The sequence below is a fragment of the Cibotium barometz genome, chromosome 55 (genome assembly GCF_041138505.1).
Source record: "Cibotium barometz isolate CiBa-2024 chromosome 55, ASM4113850v1, whole genome shotgun sequence".
Taxonomy (NCBI): domain Eukaryota; kingdom Viridiplantae; phylum Streptophyta; class Polypodiopsida; order Cyatheales; family Cibotiaceae; genus Cibotium; species Cibotium barometz.
This window is the reverse complement of record NC_141100.1, coordinates 38,511,107-38,533,826: the sequence shown is the minus strand read 5'-3', so window position 1 is coordinate 38,533,826 and position 22,720 is coordinate 38,511,107. Positions and strand designations below refer to the sequence as shown.

The 22,720-nt window shown below is 40.1% G+C and overlaps 1 pseudogene; it reads left to right on the top strand.

Moving 5' to 3' along the window:
- The first annotated feature begins 7,717 nt into the window (after positions 1 to 7,717).
- Positions 7,718 to 8,543, top strand: LOC147607730 (9-cis-epoxycarotenoid dioxygenase NCED3, chloroplastic-like; annotated as a pseudogene).
- Positions 8,544 to 22,720: the final 14,177 nt, after the last annotated feature.

The following is a 22,720-nucleotide window of genomic DNA, read 5'->3' as shown; positions in this document are numbered from 1 at the left end:
CTAAGGATTTCCAAAATATAAATGCCAAATATGAAAAGCTAAGAGGTGTCACATGTCTTCCAAGTGGTCCAACACATGTTCCACCCCGGATAACACATAGTCCACCACTCAATCATTGCCTACACCAAAATAAGATTAGGTTGGCACACAGTTGATTAAACACATTAATCCTGACTATATCATACCAGTGTGTACACAGCTGATTAAACATATTAATCTGACTATATCGTACCAGTGCACATAGTTGATTAAACATATTAATACTGGAAAATGATATAAATAAAAGGCATGTCACATACGCAAATACTGAACCGATCTACATACTTCACATATGGAATTAAAATAATGACATCACCCACATTCCTATGCGAAAGCAATGATCCCATATGGGCTTCCCCACTTGACCATAGAGTTCATGACTAACATTCCCTCTTGCTCAAGTTGCAATTGACCTCAATTGCAACTCAATTGCGTGTATGATATTAGTGGCTCAGATTCTAGTAAGAATGGAAAAACCTTTTTGGCATCCATTTAGCATCTTCAATAGGATGGTTCTTGAAGGTCACAAGATACTTGAAATAAGTATTGCAAGTGTGTGTAGTGGTGATCTCATGGTCAATATAGGATCTAGACATTCTTCTTCATCTACTAATTTGGAGGTTCTTCTAGTATAGGATGAGAAGGTAGAGGTCCCTTGAATGGTCTCAAAAGACTAACATGGAAAGAATTATGAATAAGCCAATTAGAAGGTAGCTCCAATTTAAAGGCATTGTCATTAATCTTTGCAATGATCTTGAAAGGTCCATAAAATCTAGGAGCTAGCTTAACTACAGGGTTGGTCTCTACAAACTTGAGTCTCCTTTTGTCAATGTGAAGAAGTACATAGTCACCTTTGTTGAAGATGACATGTTTGCATTACGATTCACATATTTCATATACTTTTCTTGTCCTTTTTCAATGTTCTCTTTCACTAAACTATCGATTTGGTCAAAGTCTCTAACAAATGAGTCTGTAGCCACTATAGAATGTGAAATATGAGTTGTAGGAGTTGGCAAAGCCTTTCCATACTCTATCTCAAAAGGTGCTTTCTTGGTAGCAGTGTGAGAACAGTTGTTTTATGCAAATTACAAAATGTGTAAATACTTGTCCCACTGCTTAGGCTGAGATAAAACATAGGATCTAAGAAAATCAAGAATGGTGTTATTCATAGCTTCAATTTGACCATTTGACTCAGGATGAAAATTAATAGAAAAATCAAGTTTTGTACCCAAATTGTCAAACAATGTAGTCCAAAAATCACTACAAAACTTTCTATCTTTACCAAAGATAATGATCTTTTGTAATCCATGATGTACAAACAATTGTTTGTAATAAACATATGTGCAGCTTAATTAGCAGTCAATGTCTTTTTGCAAGAAATGAAATTGAAATGGAGTGATCATAAAGCTCAGATTAGGGATAAATCATCATGGATTAATACAAGATTAAGGATAATCTCATACAATGGCCATAATGCCTAAGTGAGTTAACCTCCCACCAAGAGGATGGCTATCAAGTTTGCCATGAGCCCTAGACCATGAGTGGCCATCTCCAAGGAAGAAGCCAGGATGTCAAAAGGTTTCCAAAGGTAGAAAGGTTAAAAGGTTAAAAGGTGCAATGATAGTCCATGAGCACCCTTTTATACTTGAGCACCCTTTTATACTTGAGCACCCTTTCCAAAGGTAGAAAGGTTAAAAGGTTAAAAGGTGCAATGATAGTCCATGAGCACCCTTTTATACTTGAGCCCATGACCAAGGTCCTAGACCTAAACTAAAGGTGTTGCTTCATTACAAACCATCCCCTACTATAATGATTTTGTCCTCAAAATCAAAGGGTGGTCGTTCCCAAAAAAAAAGACATATACAAGTGGCTATGTACAAAAGCCAAAAATCACATCCATGGCAGAATGTCGATGTAGCGAAAGACCCATACATGAATCATATGACCCCCAGGGTCAAATGGAAAGGATGAAGGGCTCCCATCAATGATGAGACTATCTATACAACCGCCTGGATTGAAAGGAAATTCGAGACATGCAAAATCCAAGGCCATTTGGTCCCATGATAATCTGTGTGCAAGTGGAAAGAATAAGGAACCACTCTCGATTGACGAAGCTAGTTAAGTATCCTCCAAGATCAAATGGAAGTGTTGCCTTGAGGATGAGGTAATCCACACAAGTGTGATCGCATAGATGATGGAATGTAAATCCAAACCATGTAGGCTCCAAAACAATGGCTCTCAAATCGCCTGGATTGAATGGAAAATCTAGAGAGCCAATGTTAGTGTCGTGGCTAGCCAATCCTCCTAGATCAAATGGATAGACACCCATGTTGAACGTAACTCACTATAACTCCACCTGGGTCAAATGGGTAGCCAAAGTGTAGACCATCTAACCATGGAATAAATGTGTGACCACTTGGATCAAAAAGAAAGTATCCAAGCTCCTCATTCAAAGTGAAATGACCACCAAAAATATCATCAAATCCATGGTCTAAATAACTGCTTAGGTGAGAATATGGATGTGATGCATGTAAATCCACATAATGCACCATATAATTAGATACCATGCATCCCAAATCACATAATGCACCATATAATCAGATACCATGCATCCCAAATGACATATACCACATCCAAAATTAAATGTCCTAGCTCCAAAGAAAACAAGATCGTGTTGACATCCGTAGAAGCCATCTCAAGGTCGACAACATGCGAGGGTAAGAGTGAACCAATGCCGTCATCCCATGTAGAGTCACTCAAAATTTCAAAGACATGATCCACTATGTCAATAGGTATATGGTCATGAACCAAATCATGCACTACCTCCTCATGTGCAAAACCCTCTATGTGTGTATAATGATCTAAGATATCAATATACTCATCAACATCATCATAATCATCACTGAAAAATGAAGAGGTATCCTCACATATAAAAGATAAATGATATCATCCCCAAAATCATCATCTTTAACATCTCCAAGGCCTCCAAGGTCATCCTCATAAACATGGTCTATCTCCATGAATGATGCCCCTATGTGGCCTATATCCCATAATAAATCTATCTCCAACAATATAGGAACTAAGGAGATTTCTAGATCAAATTCAAATCTCTCAAGATCTATACCATATGATCTCCTACGGGCATGATCATCATCCATCAAATCACTGACCATGTCATCCTCACAATCTCTAAAATCATCATCATGATCATGGTCTATATCCATCAATGGAATCCATATATAACCTATATCCAAAGATAGATCAATCTCTCTAATCACTGGATCTAGGAAAATACCCAAATCAAATGCAAAGCTCTCTAGATCCATATGCATAATCATCTCTCTCCTACGAAGCCTCACCTTAACAAAATCGTTGTGCTCATGCGCAATGCCTAACTGCCCATGTATATGCACTAAACCCAAGTAAATGTTGCAAAGTATTCTATGAGAGCTACGAGGACTAGGAGTAGAGATACAATCATAGATATCACCCTAAATAGAAGATCTAAAAGAGCACCCTGACTCATCTAGCACTAGAAACTCAAGTCTATGCTCCTCATGCACTATTGTATGTCATCAACATGTGAAGTATCATCATCCTGAATCTCACACACTGCAATGGATGCATCACTAGTCAAAATCTAATCCCCATGATATTCTAATATATCACTATCTCCTTATGCATCACTATGATCCGCTGGAAGGTAGGTAGACTATGCGTATCATCAATCACAATGCTTGGAATGCTCGCTCTGCCATTCCTCCCATCAAGATCATGCCCACATGATCTAACTCACACATCACTCTCACTACCACTACCACTATCACATACATCATCATCATGTGCATATGTGTCAATGGCAACATGTGTACGTGTATCACTATCATCATGTGTATGTGTGTGCAATACATCAATATCATCATTTGTATATGTGTACGTTACATCAATATCATGTGTATGTGTGCACGATACATCATCATGGGTATGTGGGTGTGATACATCAATGTCATCACATGTGTGTATATGATCATCACCATGTGTACATGTGTCAACATCAATATCATCATCAGCATGATGATCATCATCACTATCCACATCATCACCCACTGAATGCATGTCAATCATGATACCCATCCTCGAGTATATAGTCATTCTCGAGTATATAGTCATCACTATCCACATCATCACTATCCACATCATCACCCACCACTGAATGCATGTCATTCATGATACCCATCCTCGAGTATATAGTCATCTCTGGTCACGAGTGTAGGGCACTCGATCAAGTCCCCACATACATCATCCCATTCAAACAATGCTGAACTATCTATGTAAAGGTAACCACATAGATCCTAAACAAAATCACCATGTGTAGAATGTTTGGACCATCTGGCACGGACATCCTCCTCATCAAATAAATGTCTAAACTAGTAGGCAACAACATCTCAAGCTCAAATATCCATATGTGACATGAATATGTTGTGTCATCATAGCATGATGTCGATGAAGAAGGATCTAGAGATCGAAACCACGATGTGCCAAATGTATGTATGAACTGGGCAAATGAAATGCATCTCCACACCTGAAATGGTAGATCAAGATGACAGGCATGGAGCTAGAATGATAAGATATGAGCGGATGCCGCACGATCAACGTCTGGGATGGAGTCATAGTGAGGTCGACAGCAATGATGGTGGGTAGCACGATGACATAGGCGGGGTAGAGGCCCATGTTGTCCACCAATGCCCGAGAGTTAGGAAACACCCTCCCCAAATGTGCTCAAGAATGCCACATCACGTGTGAAAAAAGCACCAATATGCTCAAATGTCCACCCACATGTGAGCAAAGGCCAAAACCATGACCAAAATGCTTAGAATGACTGTCCGCATATGAACAAGTGCCAAAATTGAATGCAAATCACCACCAAATGTCTAAAATAGTACAAAAATCAATCCACAAGGTAGGTCCCACGAGTGAATACCCTCAAATGCACCAAAGTGGCCAAAAGCGTGTGTGAACGTCCAAAATATACCAAACGACCAAAAATGTGCACGTGAACACCCAAAATATACCAAATCGGTCACACAGTACACGAACTGCCTCCACAAAGCTCAGAGCATGTGAACAAGGTGAAAAAAAATCCAAAAATTCTACCCACTACACGTGAAAACACCACAAATACTCTACTCGTGTAAGCCATGGCCTAAAGCAAATAAAAAGGGTAGCCAAGGATAGGAAAATGTGGGCTGTGGGCAATAGAGAGAATGGGTGTGGAGGTAAAAAGGGCTCCAACCCTAACTAGTTGGGGTCTAAAAGGAAAAAATTTGAAACAGTGGCGGCTGTTTTCTTTTCTCTTCTTCCTCATCAAGCGCTTGCTTTGCTAGTTTTTAGCCGAGAGTTTCATTCTCAATGATGCCAAAATGTGGTGAAGTGCACAATGAACATGTAGAGAACTTAAAAACGTGTTGTAGAGAGAAGGCGACGTCGTTTTTTTTTTCTCCTCTTTTTTTTTTTCTTTTCCCTCAGAGATGTGTTTGTTACGCTACTATGTTGATCGAGCCTTGCTTAAAGACTCGGGGGAGCCTTGTAAGCTTGGAGCGCCCTGCGCAACGATTAATTGTTTTTTTTTTTTGAATTTTAAAAAATACTAGTACTCTCACTCAAGCACTGTGGATGGTTGTGAAAAATGCTCTGCAAGATGTCACGATGTCCCAAGTACTTTGTGCTACAAGCTGGTGTACTACGAACGTGCTATGTGTGCTGCGCCGTTTGCATACGCCCATGCTTGCTTGCTTGCTTGCTGTTCATGAAAAGACCTTATGCGTGTCGCCATCCCCAGCAAGCACTCCCTCCTGCACACGGTATTGAGGGGGCTTATGCGTGTCGGCTAGCCCTTACTGAAGCATTCATTGCCTGGACGTTTGCTGAAGCATTTACTTAAGCACTACACGCAGTTGAGGCGGCTTGCTTCTTGAGGTGAGGCTTGAGTTCTATTTTCTTTACGTTAATCTAGTACCTTTTTCCTACTTGCCTCTGTGCGCCAGCTGCCGTGGTTAGAAGGCAGCCCTTCTTGGTCGTGTACGCTCGTCGTAAGCCTTGACATGAACACAGCAGAGGATGCGAGGTGGTCCCTAGTATCATTGACACTAGGATGGAGGTTGCATAGATCGATAGCTCACCTATGGCGGGATCCACTTTCAGAGCTATGATGGTTACTTGCTGTGATTAAGACCCTAATATTTTCTCAACCTTTGGTTATACTAGTGGCATGACCTGTCTCCTACACGCAAAAGTATTGGTGCATGCATAAAAACATAGACTCGTCCTTGGGGAGTAGAGATAGACCTTATATTTGATAGTGGCATGACCCGTCTTCGAGACAAGTAGGCGCTATGCACCCCGTTAAAGACAAATTTGCCAAGGAGACATCTTTGCATACAAAAAAGGCCACATAAACATCTATCACACATGGATACTCACATTGGAATTGGTGAATTGAATGAGCCATGTATAGAGTAACACACTTGCACATTGAGTGTAGTCTGATGATGCTCAAATTGTCAACTACTCATGTGTTTCCACAAAAATCTCAAAACTTTTGCAAAGGTCAATGCAGGTAAAGAGTGGCTTGACCAAGCCACAACAGGCAAAAGAAAAAAGAAGGTTATATTAAACTTTGACAAAGACATAATCCTAACAAATCAAAGAACTTGGACCTTGCCCTTGGTGGGCATATCCTCTGATGAGTGCAGTCCAAGTGAGTACATCCTTGCTCATATGCATGTCAAGAAATTCATTTGATTTTTCAAGTATTGTACCCTGATTTCAAGATTCATACAAATGCGATTGCATTGGGAGACTGACTGCTCGTAGTCATGAAACCTTTAGCACCCATGCTTCAATCACTTAACCACCTTTCCTTCCATGAATCGCTAGCCCTTAGCCCAGAGCTTAGCTTCCATCATAATGCAATTTCCCCTCTCAAAGCATCTCCTCTTCATAGATTTCCTTCTCCTATAGCATCTCGTTTAGATTACAAACCCCCCAAAGAGTAGTAGCTTAAGCTCTCCTCCATATAGATTATTACACCAAATTGCTTACAAAATCCCCTCCCACCTTCCCTCTCCAGTTGCCTCGGCATCTTCTATCCCCAGAGTAAGTTTGGTCTAGCGGATGGTAGCAAGGGCATGGGTGTTGCCAATGCCAAAGTTGTCTTCAATGGCCACCTGGTGGCCATGTTTGAAGATGACCTTCCCTATGTTGTAAGTATAACTAATGCAGTGCTCTGAAGATTATAGGGAGATATGATTTCGATAGGCAGCTCAACTCAGCCATGATAGCTCACCCCAAGGTGGATACCAAAACTGGAGAGCTTTTGGCTCTCAGCTATGATGTCATTAAGAAGCCTTATCTTAGATACTTCAAATTCTCTTCAGGTGGAACAAAGGAACCAGAGGAGACCATCTCAGTGAAAGAGCCCACAATGATGCATGATTTTATCATAACTACGAACTACGTGGTGATTTCGGACCAGCAAGTGGTGTTCAGGCTTCAAGAGATGTTAACTGGGGGTTAACAGAGGTGCACGATAAGGAGAAGATGCGTAGGTTTGGCATTCTACCAAACCTAGGCATCTTCTATCCCCGAAGCAAGTTTGGTCTAGTGGATGGTAGAGGGCATGGGTGTTGCCAATGCCGGAGTTGTCTTCTTCAATGGCCACCTGGTGGCCATGTCTAAAGATGACCTTCCCTATACTATAAGTATAACTTCAATGGCCACCTAGTGGCCATGTCTAAAGATGACCTTCCCTATGCTATAAGTATAACTTCAATGGCCACCTGGTGGCCATGTCTAAAGATGACCTTCCCTATGCTATAAGTATAACTAATGTCAATGATCTGAAGACTATAGGGAGATATGATTTCGATAGGTAACTCAACTTAGCCATGATAGCTCACCCCAAGGTGGATGCCAAAACTGGAGAGCTTTTTGCTCTCAGCTATGATGTCATCAAGAAGCCTTATCTTAGATACTTCAAATTCTCTTCGGGTGGAACGAAGGGACCAGAGGTAACCATCTCAGTGAAAGAGCCCACACTAATGCATGATTTTACCATAACTGAGAACTATGTGGTGATTCCGGACCAGCAAGTGGTGTTTAAGCTTCAAGAGATGTTAACTGGGGGTTCACCAGTGGTGCATGATAAGGAGAAGATGCCCATGAGGATGAGAGTAGGATGGTGTGGGTGGATGTCCCATATAGCTTATGCTTTCACCTATGGAATGCTTGGGAAAAAGGTGATGAGGTAGTGGTCATTGCCTCTTGCATGACCATTGACGCCCCCAGACAGCATCTTCAATGAGTATTCCCAGTCCCTGAGAAGCATCCTCTCCAAGATCCGGCTCAACAAAATTACAAAGACATCCACAAGTAGAGCCCTCGTCTCCTCCACGAACCTAGAAGCTGGCCAAGTGAACAGACATAAAAGAGTAATCATGTTGTAATTATAAGTTATGGTGTTAAATTAAGGAGTAATGATGTAATTATGCGTAGTACCTGGTGCTTGCAAACGTGAACATCTTTCTTGCAGGTGAGCTGTAAAATAGGTTCTAAAGAGAAGCCGGAAAATAAGCCACATCTCTTGTCACTGCTAATACTCTGCAGCATGAGCAGATCCTGTGGTTTTCCCGCGTCCCATTTCGCCCAACAATCGCAGCCTCCTGGTGCTCCAGCTCGCGTCTCCCAACTCTCTCCAAGTACCGTAGGGCCTTGGTTTTGAGAAGCCATCCCTTCGTCTTTAAATCCCTAAAGTGTGACAACTAGCTCTAATTTTAGGTAGTCGGTGACGGTGCGCGCGCGCACTGCGTACAGTTGGACCTGCCCCCCACGTCTCGTCTGCTATTGGTTTTCTTTGTTGAGACGGAGAGAGAGAGAGAGAGAGAGAGAGATCGCTACTTTGATCTTACTGGGTAGAGGTTTCTGCGTTGTTTTGGTCATACTGCTCGCCTATAGCAACCGTCTTTAGGGGCCCATTCCGTCTTCCGTTGGTCATTCAGCTAAGTTAGAAGTTCTAACAGCACATAACAACATGCTCACGGGCACCCTCCCCTTGGACTCTCCAACCGCACGACCTGGCGCGCAACTCTCTCTCAGCAACAATCTGATTATTGGAGAAATCCTCAGACCTGTAATTATTGCTATCGTGGCCCAGTCTATTACTATTGATCTTTCTATAACAGCTTGTCTGGTCCTACACCTCCTGATTTTGGAGGCATGATCCACCTTTAGCAGGGAAACATTGCTTTCCCTGCGCATTCATTAGAGAAAGCCATGGCATGCGCCTTCAACAGAGAAATCTATGATCTCTGTGCTCTCTGACAAATCTATGGTTTCCATGTCTCAAGCGTCGCTCACTCCTTCTGGGAAGCCTTTCGAAAAATCCATGGTAGCCGTGGCCATGGCTCAAGCTTTATTGACGCAACCCTGGATTAAATAGGCACGCGTGAACTACCCTAATTAGGTGATCAATCTGACATAGCAAGGTGATTCCACCTTTGTTTCAGAGCACTAAGCAAGCTTTGAGCAGGATTTTCTCTTGATGTGGCTGGCCGATCAAGAGTGGAGATGGGAAGCGAGAAAATATATTGATGGAGGGGATGTAGGCTATAAAGCATGGCTAATAATGAAATAAGGAGGGCCGTCCACCACCTGAAGGTTGGCGCTGCACCCCATAGCTTCCGCTCTTGCGATTGCCCTAGTGGTAAGACGATCTTGCGCATCAGGGGACTGTGGGTGGCAGACTGCATTGCAACGGGGCTGGCGCGACCCTACCCGGCGATGTTGGTCAGGTTCACACTGCAAGGGACGGCTGCCACCCAAGACTACGGCGACGTTATCCTTGTGGTGGACGGCTATAACCTGCCGGTGGCTGTGGCACAGCAATAGGGCAACTGAGAGGAGAGGGTGAGCCCACATATGAAACCATCTCTCGCAGTAAGCCTAGAGAGAGTAAGGCGAAGGGGGTTCCATACACAGACTCAGCAGGTCGCCCTCGTCCGTTTGTGTGGTGAAAAGCCCCCAAGTAATAATGGCTCTCTCTCTCCCAAAATAAGCTTGAGTTTGAAATTTGAACGTGGAAATAAATGACCCTCGCAGGCATTGAAGGTGAGATGGGTGGAGACACCTCTCCACATGCTAATAAAAGAAGGTAGACGACAGAGGAGAGACACCTAGAAGACCTAGACATGCCTAAAAAATTTGCCACAAGGGGTGCAAGCCCTGTAATGTATATATAGACTGTCATGAACTTATAGGCCAACTGTACTCTCCTCCCAGATTGCAATAATCTGTTGTTGCTGTAAGTTTGTGGTCACCTTCTCGTCATATACTTAAGCTACAGTTTTGTTAGCTTTTCCCTCTACAAAATGCTTGTCTCTCTACTAAATGTTTGTCGCTATGTAAGTCCCTTGACCAAATGTACTTGGAATGTACATTTGATCAAGGGACTTACTAAATGCTTGTCCCTCTACTAAATGTTTGTCGCTATGTAAGTCCCTTGACCTTGTAAGGAATCACCAAGAACCACAACTGTATTTGACTTCTTTGTAAATAAGATTCCCAAATGAGCTCTGGTAGAGAGATAATATGTGTTGTTTCTCTTCAACTGAGCCTCAAAGAGAGGCGACAAAACTACTGCCTCATGGGATCACTAAGTACCACTAGAAGAAGGAAAAACAGAGTAGCCCTTGTCTTCAAAGTCATTTTATGAAGTTTCAAAGCAACCAATGCATTGTAAGCTTTCAAATGAAGTGTCAGAACCACTTGCATCAATGGTTGCACAAATCTGTACTACTACTAAAGTTGCATACTCTGCACCTTTTCTTAATTAAGATCATGCTTTTGAAGTTGTTCAAGTGACTTGACTCTCCAAAATCCAAGTTGTAAATTGTTTGCTTTCTCAACCAAATGCTACACTATTGCTTGGAGATCTTCACATTCATGAAACCTTGTATGCAAGTTAGGAGAATCTTGTGGTGTATGGGGCACACTGGCTTATACCAGTGGACTAGGTTTAATTCCTAGCAGGGCCATACTTGCAAACACAGTGTTAACTAACAAACTTTTTGAATTTTTGTACTCGAAATTGTAAAGCTTGTACACTTTTGTAACAACTAGTCATCTATATGCTCTCTACATAATATTGATGTCTAGATCTATAATAAAACAACATGCTATACACCTTCTTGATGAAAATGTGCTAAAATGTTGTAATCCAGGATGTGTGCTTGCAAACAGTGTCTTTTCAACACTTTTCTTGTTGCTTTCACTTGCAATACATCAAGATTTATACAAATCTGTGTAGATTTGTACTACTCCAATAGATTTGTAATCTTTTTTTGCAAGAAAGTGACAAGATTAGAAATATTTGACCAAGAATCACTTATTGTTCTAGTTCTGCATCAAGATTTGATTTTAGGACAATAAACTTTGCATAATTTATACACTGCTATGTTCTCCTTTGTAGATTTGCAAACAAAATTGTACTCTGCACTATAATCTTCAACTTTGTTCTTGAATCTGCACAGTAAACTATATTCTGTACACTTCTTGAAACTGCACTAGGCTTCTGTACACTTTTTGAATCTGCACTGAATTTTTTCCCCTTCTTGAAAATCTATACCAACTACACATAAAATCTTAAAATCTACAATTTTGTACAACTCTGCATTGTAACCTTGATTCTGTGCACAGTAATCTTCTTCTTACAATCTTTCTCCAAGAACTTAAAGATTTGGCAATCTAGGGTTTGCTCTTAAAGAATTCAGGGCTTTAAAGATTGACATTTGAAATTGTAGTCTCTCTAATCAAGATAATGCAAGAAAATCATTCAAAACTGGTTACTAAACTCGGTAAACCCTAATTTCAAAAGGCAAGAAAATTTCAAGAAATCAAGATCGAGAAAATCAAGAAGGCCACGAATCAAACAGTAAAGTGGATTAGGGTTTTGAAAACAATGATTAATATAAATTCAAAAATGATTGATATAAATTCAAAAATGATTAACATAAATTTTATTTTTTAAAATTATTTTTTACAATAGAAAATCAAACAGTAAAGTGGATTAGGGTTTTGAAAATAGTGATTAATATCAATTCAAAATGATTAACATAAATTTTATTGTTAATCTTGTCAAAATAAGAAATTAACAAATCTGAAAAAATTATATAAAAAATAATTTTAAAAATGATTAACACTAATCTTGATCAAGAAAAGGCATTTCAAAAAAACTAGATTAACAATAATTTGAAAATGATTATCACTAATCAAGATCAAGAAAATATATTTTAAAAATTAGATTAAGTATAATTTAAAAATGATTATCATTAATCACTTCTTAAGCAAGGATCTAAGCCAAGGGCTCTAATACCAATTGAAATGAAGTGATCATAAAGCTCAGATTAGAGACAAATCATCATGGATTAATATAATATTAAAGATAATCTCATACAATGGCCATGATGCCTAAGTGAGTTAACCTCCCACCAAGAGGATGGCTATCAAGCTTGCCATGAGCCCTAGACCATGAGTGGCCATATCTAAGAAAGGAGCCAAGATGTCAAAAGGTTTCAAAAGGTAGAAAGGTTAAAAGGTACAATGATAGCCCATGAGCCTCCTTTGATACTTAATCCCATGACCAAGGTCCTAGACCTAAACTAAAGGTGTTGCTTCATTACAGAAATAAGCTTGTTTGCTAAATCTATTAACAATAGTCCAAATCATGTCATTCTTACTAGCACTCAATGGAAAACTAGAAATGAAATCCATGCTTATTTATTCCCAAGGTTCATTAGGAATAGGTAAAGACAAGCAATCCAAATTTCTTTCCTTTATGACTTTTTATCTTTTGACATATAACACATTCAGAAACAAACTTTGTAATGTCGGGATGCATGTTAGGCCTTAAGAAATCTGTAGCCAATAATTTGAAAAGTAGATGAGACACCTCTATGTCCAACATAAGGGGGTTGATGAGATTATTCAATGATGACTTGCCTAAATGGTCTAGTGATGCACAATTTCTTTTGAAAGAATAGAAATCCATCATTATATGAGTAATCTAAATGCGACAACCAATCATTATCCTTTATTTTGTTATATGCATCAGAAAATTTAGAATCATTTTCATAGGTTCCTTTCATGTTGTCAAATAAAATACCCTCAATAACAAATATGTTATTAATGCTAGGTCTTCTACTCAAAGCATCAGCAAGGTCCAAAGTCAACAACACCTCCACGTTGCTTTGAACGCCAATGCCAAGCTACATGCCTCGCTCCTAGACTGAGAGACCAGCCTAACAAAAGCCCTAAACATCGTGGACCACTTGTAGGCACAATTATATGATGCTCTAAATGCTCAGGTAGCCTAGGAAAATCGCAACAACGGCATCTGTGCCACGTTCCAAGCCTACAAGGAATTTACAGACAAAATGTTAGCATGGAAGGATGAGCATTTGTGGACCATTGAAGAAGGAGCCAGCCAAGAGAGCAGCCAACCGCTCTGGGACATGCACCCATCATCGTCACAAAATGAAAAGTCGATACCTTGATGGATGTTGCCACCGAGCTTCTTACCCTTTCCTACCCACCCCAAAACCCTGCCACAATCCTTGAACTCCATTATCGAGCCCTCCAACTTAACTTCATCATAATATCTTTTTAGAGGATCCAATCACCACCTCTTCCCTCTCTGACATTATCACCAAAATCCCTCCATAGTCTATCAATCTACTTATCACCCTCTTCTTTCAGATCCAAAACTCCTTCGATGCCCCCACTACCCTCTTCACCCTCCCAATCCATCATCTCACCACCAACCTCCTTGGGCCCACCTCCTTGAGCATGGACAAGCCACAAAATCCAACGCCACGGTCGATCTCACCGTACCCCATGGCCTCTCTCCATTTCCTTATGCTTCCTCAAAGTCTCTTAATGTCCTTGCTTGGATGGAAGGGGAGGGGTGGCAAGAACACTACATGGCCTACAAGAAGGCACTTCATCGCCACACTCTCCCCAAGGCCTCTTAGTGTTGTATAACCGAGTCTACCGTTAACTGGAGATCATTGCTTCCACAGCCATTATGCAACTAGATGAATCCCATGTGGCCTTTCCCCAAGATAAGGCTCTCCAAGCCAAAACCTTTTTCTTCTCCAAAAATCTCATTTCTACCATAGAGAGAGATGACGATGACAATGATGAAGATGATGATAATGATGAAGATCCCTCCCAAAGTGGTGACACCCAACCCCAAGGATCTTGCCCCCAAAACCCTTCCCCCAGCTCCCCACTCTCGCACGACCACCACGGAGGCTCTACTGTGCCCACCACCAACTAGCACCCACCAACATACACCCCCACACTCCATGCTACCAAACTAACCTTTGGTGTTAGCTTTCCACCCTAAGCCTCTTCCCAAGCCACCCTTCCTCTCTTTCCTCCACCCCATGCCACCCCTCCTCACTTATCCTCGCCACCTCCTCCTCCGATGCTATCCTCACTCCCTCTTTACATTGGATTGAGCCCATCGACACTCCACCACAACAAACCCTCATCGTCAGCGTGCCCACCCAGTTTATGAATAGGTTTCCCGATCATAATAACACTAGGTACTTTGTAACGAGCTTGAATATGATCTCATTTAATTGTAAGCGTCTCTTGCAACGTGTGAGATATGCCAAGACCCTCCAAAGCCCAAACTTACAATTCTCCAACTCGTTGTCCCCCCGGTCTAGATCTACCCTGCTTATTGATGCCTTGCTCGACACCCCAACCCTCTACCTCAACAACCCCTCCCCACTAGGAACACCAACCCCCTGAAATACCTGTCAATATTCCCCTAGAGGAAGATGAAATTTTCCCCCGACCACCATAGGACCAGAAAGAGGTGGATCCCCGACTCAATCTCCTTAATTGGTGTGACCTTATGGATCACATTGAGTTCGAACAACCAACCGAATCTTGCTTGGTCGCCAACTCCAGGAGGAGCACCTTACCACCAAAGTCACCGATCGTATGGACATCAACATCCTACGACTCTAGATCGATGCCAAGTAGGATGCCTGGAAGAAGCACCACCCAAAGAATCAACGAGAGGGATACACTATGATGAACCCAGATGCAAGGCCAATCACTTTTGATATCATGGGTGAACAACTTGGCTGGTAAAGCCCCTTCATTCTGAAGTCCCACATCTAGCTCAAGTACTACAAAGCCCGGGGAAGATGGGCATGGGATCTATTGAACAGTAGCAAAGATCCAATTCAGTTTCCCATGGGATCTATTGAACAGTAGCAAAACCCAAAGATCCAATTCAGCTTCCCTTGGTTCAACCCCCCACTTCCAGCAGTCCTTACACAAAAGAAATCATGATAGTGTGGATGATAGCCTTCAACGCCAAATGCAAGTAGGTATCCGATATGGCCATCATCGCCACCATCTGCTTCTTTAGCCTCTTCATCACCCTAATGGCCAAGTTCCTAGCATGGCATCACTATGATGAAGGTGACCAAGGCCTCACATTTGACATCAATAAGGGCCCCACCCTTAAGCAACTCTTTGGGTATTACAAGCATATTCAGATGCCAGCCTTGGCGAATGCCAGACCTTCAAAGACATGATGGAGACAATGCTTTGGACAACCTATAAAGCTTTCCACCCCTCCCCCATTACCTCGAATCACAGTGCAATTTTGTCTACACCTACTCCCTCTACTACCTCAACTAAGCTTCATTTCCGGTTCTGAGGATGGACCCGAATTAGGGAAAAGGAGTATGTTAACCACAATGGTTAACATTACTCCTCCTATTTTTTGGATCAAAAGTGTGGTCACACTTCATGAAACATGGTTTTACGTAAAACCGTGCTAAGCGCCTCATCCAAAAAGATATGGGAGGACCAACCTTACAACATGTGTAATGCCCGCCATGAGCTAGAAAGCCTAGGTGTACATAGAGCTAGATAACTAGTTTTGGGCTAGGCCAATTATTGTAAAACGTGACCTCTTGTATATAAGTGACTTGAAGAAATATAAAAGAATACAATACCATTATCACATTTGAGTCTTCTTCTTCTCTCTTGCTCTCTTGCGTGGTGATGGTTGTGAGCTTGTGTGTTTATGCATGCTTGCGTGCTTGATTATGGGTGTGTGCTTATAGGTGATGCTCTCCATCTCCCCTCTATTCCCTTCTTCTCTATCTCCCTCTCTCACCCTCCTTGCACACATGAAGGTATTGAGGTAGAGGTTGAGCTTTCCATAGCTTTTTCAATCTTTGTTCTTTACCTAGCACATGGAAGCTCCACTTAATGACACAAGTGGTGGTGGAGTGAGCCCCTAGCAGCTTCAGATCGAGGAGTAACCTTCGAAGGGTTGGCTAAGTGCATGCCCTCGAACCGATCCTTGCATCTCCTCTTCCCTTCTTTGCATCTCCTCTTCTCTTCTTTTCCCCTCATGCAAGGTGAATGTTCAATTTGGTGAACAATTTTCTTAACAAAATATGTCAAAGTGCATACTCTTTGCCCCTTACGATCTTATCAACCTAATATGGTAATATGTGGCATACTATCTACCATTGATGATCACCTCAAGTGACTTAGATAACTCTTTCAAAATCCATCTCCAAGACTACTCTTGAGCCAAGAATAAAGGAGCTAATCTAGCCAATATTACCTTCACATGGACCTACATATTAACAACTTTTGGTCTTGCACACCTTTTCCCGAGTAACATGAACTCTTTCCCTTTTTTTTCTTTCAAAATAAGGATCTAGTATACTTTCAGTGCCACTTTCTGAAATTCATCAAAAGGGTAAAGAAGTGTATACATGCAAGAAAAATCATGTTTATGACTACCACCTCAGCATGGAAAGGAAGAAGCACATAGAAAAATGTATGTTAAGTTTAAAAGAACTCTTATGAGCATATAGAAAAATGAATGTTAAGTTTGAAAGAACTCTTATGAGCATATAAGCAACTCTTATGTCCACTTTTACTTCTCTACATGATTCCTAGTCACATAAAGCAACTTTTGTGTCCACTTTTACTTCTCTACACGATTCCTAGTTACATACACTTTCACATAAGAACTATCTCAAAAATAAATACAGTGCCCATTTATTATCTCTTATGATCACACAACAAACAACTTTTATCAAATCCTATAAGCTCATAAGAGCTTCCAAGATCACATCTACATGTGCGACATTGTGTGCTCGTGCATGCGCACACACATTTTTAAAATATTCTTCCCATCATCTCATGCATGTGAGATTATCTTAACGTGGTCCTATTTCTAGAGCCACCAACTTCATGTATGCCACCAAGTTGATTGCACAAAGAGTGATCCAGAAACCACCAAGTTACACACGACATGCAAACCATAAAATCATCAATGAAGATGCCATTTGTAGTCACCTAATATGAATGCACACGACATGCATACCATAAAGTCATCGATGAAGATGCCATTTGTAGTCACGCAATATGAATGCACATTAGAAAATTACCATTTCTACATCTCTAAGGTTTTTTGGTATCAAGAAATAATACCCACAAAGGTTATTTGAATGTATATAAATACAAAATGAATGTTGGCTAGTGTATCAATGGGTATGAGCTTGCGCTTGCCACGTTGCAATAAGAATACAATCGGGCTCGTCTAAAAATACAACTCTTCTTGTAAATAGAGTAAGAAAATTGTTTCTTTACAACTTAGATACGGGCACAACTTGTTGTAGCTATATACAAAAACACCCATTGGACCAGTTTACATGATGATAATTGCAACTCATGGCCAATGTTTTGCTTACAGAGATTAACTCACACTTAACCCAACACTTGACTAATCAGATAATGCTTATAATAAACCAAGAAATTAATAAGAGCATGTCACGATTTTTAATAGTCAATGCATTTACATTTTTAAAAATGACATGATTTTTGAGTTGAAAAAGAGTGCAATATCACATTCTATTAATGCCTTTCTAAATGCCCCTTCTTAGTCATAAATGTGTACACATTTTGGAGACTTTGATTGAGCTCATTTAAATGTCCCTTCTTAGTCATAAATGTGTACACACTTTGGAGACTTTGATTGAGCTCTATTAATGCCTTTCTAAATGCCCCTTCTTAGTCATGAAAGTGTACACATTTTGGAGACTTTGAGCTCATTTAAAAAATTTATTATGCAACTAAGTGGCTTATGTGTGCACATAAATAGCCAAAATAACAACCATACATATTGGGGATCCTCCATTGATACTTCCTTCTCTTCAAGAACAACCATCCATAGTAGGAATCCTCTATTTTTCTTTTATTCTCTTCAAGTATGATTTTCACGGGTTGCTTTATAGTCTACCTTAGCGATAGATGCATTATTAAAAAAGGACATATGCTCAAGAGATCATTTTCTTTGAAATGAGAGGGATCATTCCCATGCTCCATTTTTCAAGATAAAAGCCACCTTATGGGTCTGACATGTTAACTCTTTGAAATGACGTCATATCATTAAATTTAAGATTGTGGATATTAATCGATGCCAATAAAATATTTTCTCCAGAAATGTGCATTAGATTTTGTTATGAGCATCTGCTAAGTTTCAATAGCATACATGAAAATGTGTCCTTACAAGTTGCCTTTATTCACTTTTTTACTATTTTCATGCAACTTGGGTTCTTATTTATTGTTATGTAGTACTCTTTGTCAGTAGACTTTTTGCAAATAAAATTCTTAATCTCACAAGTAGATGTGAAAACATGCACATATGTACTCTCAAGTTACCTCTGTTTTCTTTAGAACTCGCTATCTATGCAATCCACGTTGTTGCTAAGTGTTCTCATCTTTAAGCTTTCTCTTATGATCAACAAAGAACTTTCATCAAATGCTATAAGCTCATAAGAGCTTCCATGATCACATCTACATGTGTGACAATGCGTACCCGTGCGTGTGCACATACACATGTTCAAAACATGCTTCCCATCATCTCATGCATGTGAGATTATCTTGACGTGTTCCTACTACTAGAGCCACCAACTTCATGTATGCCACCAAGTTGATTGCACAAAGAGTGATCTAGAAACCACCAAGTTGCACAATACACATACCATAAAGTCATCAATGAAGATGCCATATGTAGTCACACAATATGAATGCACACTAGAAAATTGCCATTTTTACATCTCTAAGGTTTTTTGCTATTAAGAAATAATACCCACACAAAGGTTACTTAAAGGTATATATAAATAAAAAATGAATGTTGGGTCTAGTGCATCAGTGTGGGTATGGGCTTGCACTTGTCACCTTGCAATAAGAATAGTTTAAGATCGGGCTCGTCTAAAAATACAACTCTTGTTGTGAATAGAGCAAGAACATTGTTTCTTTACAACTTAGATATAGGCACAACTTGTTATAGCTATATTCAAAGATGCCCATTGGACCATTTTACCAGAGAGATTTATAATGTCTATGATAATTACAACTCATGGCCAATGTTTTGATCAAAGGCCAAACCTCACACTTAGCCCAACACTTAACCAATAAAATGAAGACAATGCCTATAATAAACCGAAAAATTAATAAGAGAATGTCATGATTTTTCATAGAGAATGTATTTACATTTTTGAAACGACGTATGATTTTTTACTTGAAAAAGAGTGCAATATCACATTCTGTAATGCCCCTTCTTAATCATACATGTGCACACATTTTGGAGACTTTCGTTGAGCTCATTTTTAAAAAAAATGTTATACAACTAAGTGGATTATGTGTGCACATAAAATAGCCATAATAATCACCATACATATGGGGATCCTCCATTTATACTTTTTTCTCTTCAAGAGCAACCATCAATAGTGGTAACTCTCTATTTTTCGTTTGTTCTCTTCAAGCACGATTTATGGATTGCTTTTTAGTCTACTTAAGTGATGGATGCATTCTTAGAAAAGGACATGGGCTCAAGAGACATTTTGGCTTTAAATGGGAGGGAGAATTCTTGGGCTCCGTTTTTCAAGATAAAAGCCACCTTATAGGTCTAACATGTTCGCTCTTTGAAATGTTAATATTAAAGATTGTGGCATATATTAACCAATGCCAATAAAATCTTTTCTCCAAAAATGTGTACTAGATTTTATTATGAGCATCTTTTAACGTACATGAGAATATGTCCTTACAAGTTGCCTTTATTTACTTTCTCACTATTCATGCAACTTGGGTTCAAATTTATTGTTATGTACGTACTAGTCCTTGTCAATAGACTTTCTACAAAGAAAATTCTTAGTCTCACAAGTAGATGTGAAAACATGCACATATCAACACTCAAGTTACCTTTGTTTTCTTTAGAACTCACCATTGCTATGCAATCCAAGTTCTTGCTAATTGATCTGATCTCCAAGCTCGTTGACACTTCTTATGTTTTTGCGTTGAACGAACATTTTAAAGCAATATTGTAATCAAGGGGCAACAATTTAGTTTCTTTTTTTAACATTTTGTGGTATTTATATTAGCATAAATATTATGTATTTACACTTAACAAGCAAAAGACAAGTTAAACTAGGCTTACTTTTGTATGTTTATTATAAGGTAAGATCTAAAGACTATGAGCGCATTTTATTAGAAAACGATATAAGGGTGTTGTGTTTATGTGCACATGCCCATACACACGCATGTGTATGCACGTGTGGATGTGTGTGTGTGTGTGTGTGTGTGTGTGTATGCACATGTGGATGTGTGTGTTTGTGTGAGTGAATGTGTGTGTTTGTGTGTATGGGAATGTGTGTGTGTGTGTGTGTGTGTGTGTGTGAGAGAGAGAGAGAGAGAGAGAGAGAGACTGTGTTTTGTTTTACATGATAATGTTGAGACGTGAATATATATTATAGAGGTGATTCAAAAAATTACCAATGAAATCTGTGTGTATCCAAGACAATAAATCGATTTTCGACATAGGAGAGCATTCTCTATATCGGAATTTGATGGTAAAAAGTACACAACTCTATATATTCCCGCTATGCAAAGTTTCCAATTACCAACAAAATGACTCCTATTTCCTAGCTAGAGTTTGAGATTCCACTTGTCTTTTTTTATAAGGAGAAAAGAAAGTTGGGGTGAGTTGAACACCCTCAGCAGGAAGGAAGCAACACATGCATCCTTGTCTCAGGATGGGTTCATCGAGAGAATTTTGGGAGGACAAGACAAGTGGTAAGCAACTACCGTTGAGATAGCAACAGCAAAATCAGTCCCGATTTCTTCAACGAATTCGAGGATCCAAGAAGGGACCACGCACGATCGGTGTTTGTTTTCTTTTGGGGGGGGGGGGGGGGCAACAGTAATTAGGCGCCGATTCCTGCTACAGCATTTTAATGTACCCTAATGTGAAGACTTGCATTTCATCTCATCAAAGAAAGCCCCGTCGTCGAAGATTTTCCTATGTAACGAAGGGTTGCGCCCCTCTTTTCAAGAGAAAAGGCATGATCGGCTTTTTGCCATCATTATCTAGATGCCGATTTTGATGCACCCAAATCACAGTTGACCTCTTTATTCTGATGCTCTTTCGTTCGATTCATCACGTCCATCACTGTTCAACTTTCACACTTTTACAAATATTCAACTCTAGTTGATATACTCTCGCCTTTTTCTCTTTACAGTCCTTCTTGATGCGCTCGCCTCGCTTTTCTTGTCTTGACAGTAGATTTGATGCATAGCACGCACAAGGTGAAAGTTTATGGGCTAAGTCACTACGCACAAGGTGAAAGTTTATGGGCTAAGTCACTGCTCTCACCTTATTCTTTTTGTTCTTAAAAGGTAATTTGATGCATAATATACACTACATGATTGTTATTTGGGCTAACTTCGCATGTGATAATTCTACGGGCTAATGGGCTAACTTGGCAGACAAACGAGTAGCAAAAAGAGTGCAACCATGTGTTTGGAGCAAAGGTTTTCTTTTTGCAAAGCGTTTTTCTATTGGCTTTCCCTGACACATTTCAATAAATATGTTCCCATGTGTGTGTGAGAGAGAGAGAGAGAGACAGAGAGAGAATGATAAATGAAACAGAACTCAATAATTTTTTTACTCAGGAAAGAGCAATTTCAAATATGTTAACTCTCATTCATAATTTGGATATACTTCAAGTCTAGTTTTGGCATGCATGACAGATGGCACATCACACATGACATCATAATATCATATAAAGCACATAAATAGCTTGTTCTGAGACTCGAACAGAGAAACGCTTTTGTCATTAGCTTCGTCGAATGATATATGGCACGCTTTCATGGAAAGTGAGCACACCGCATATTACACATCACAAAGCATCTTGCACACATGTAGCTAAGAGAAACCCACGCATATCTTGGATAGTCTCTCCAGGATCAAGACATTTCCCAGTTGTGTTCCAGTTGGACATCCACAGTAACTCACTCAATGCAATTAAGGCAAATCTGCACAATCCGCACATTCCATGGACAGCATTGTCTCTAGTTCTCAGCAGTATCAGTTCTGCAAGTTGGAGCTTCTTATAGAAATTCTATACTAAGTTACGCTCAAAAGGGAGTGGTATAAAACTGTCCAATACCTCCACAAGCACGCAAGAAGAAATGTGTTGTGGCCAACAATCTCTCTACAACTCAGCCACAA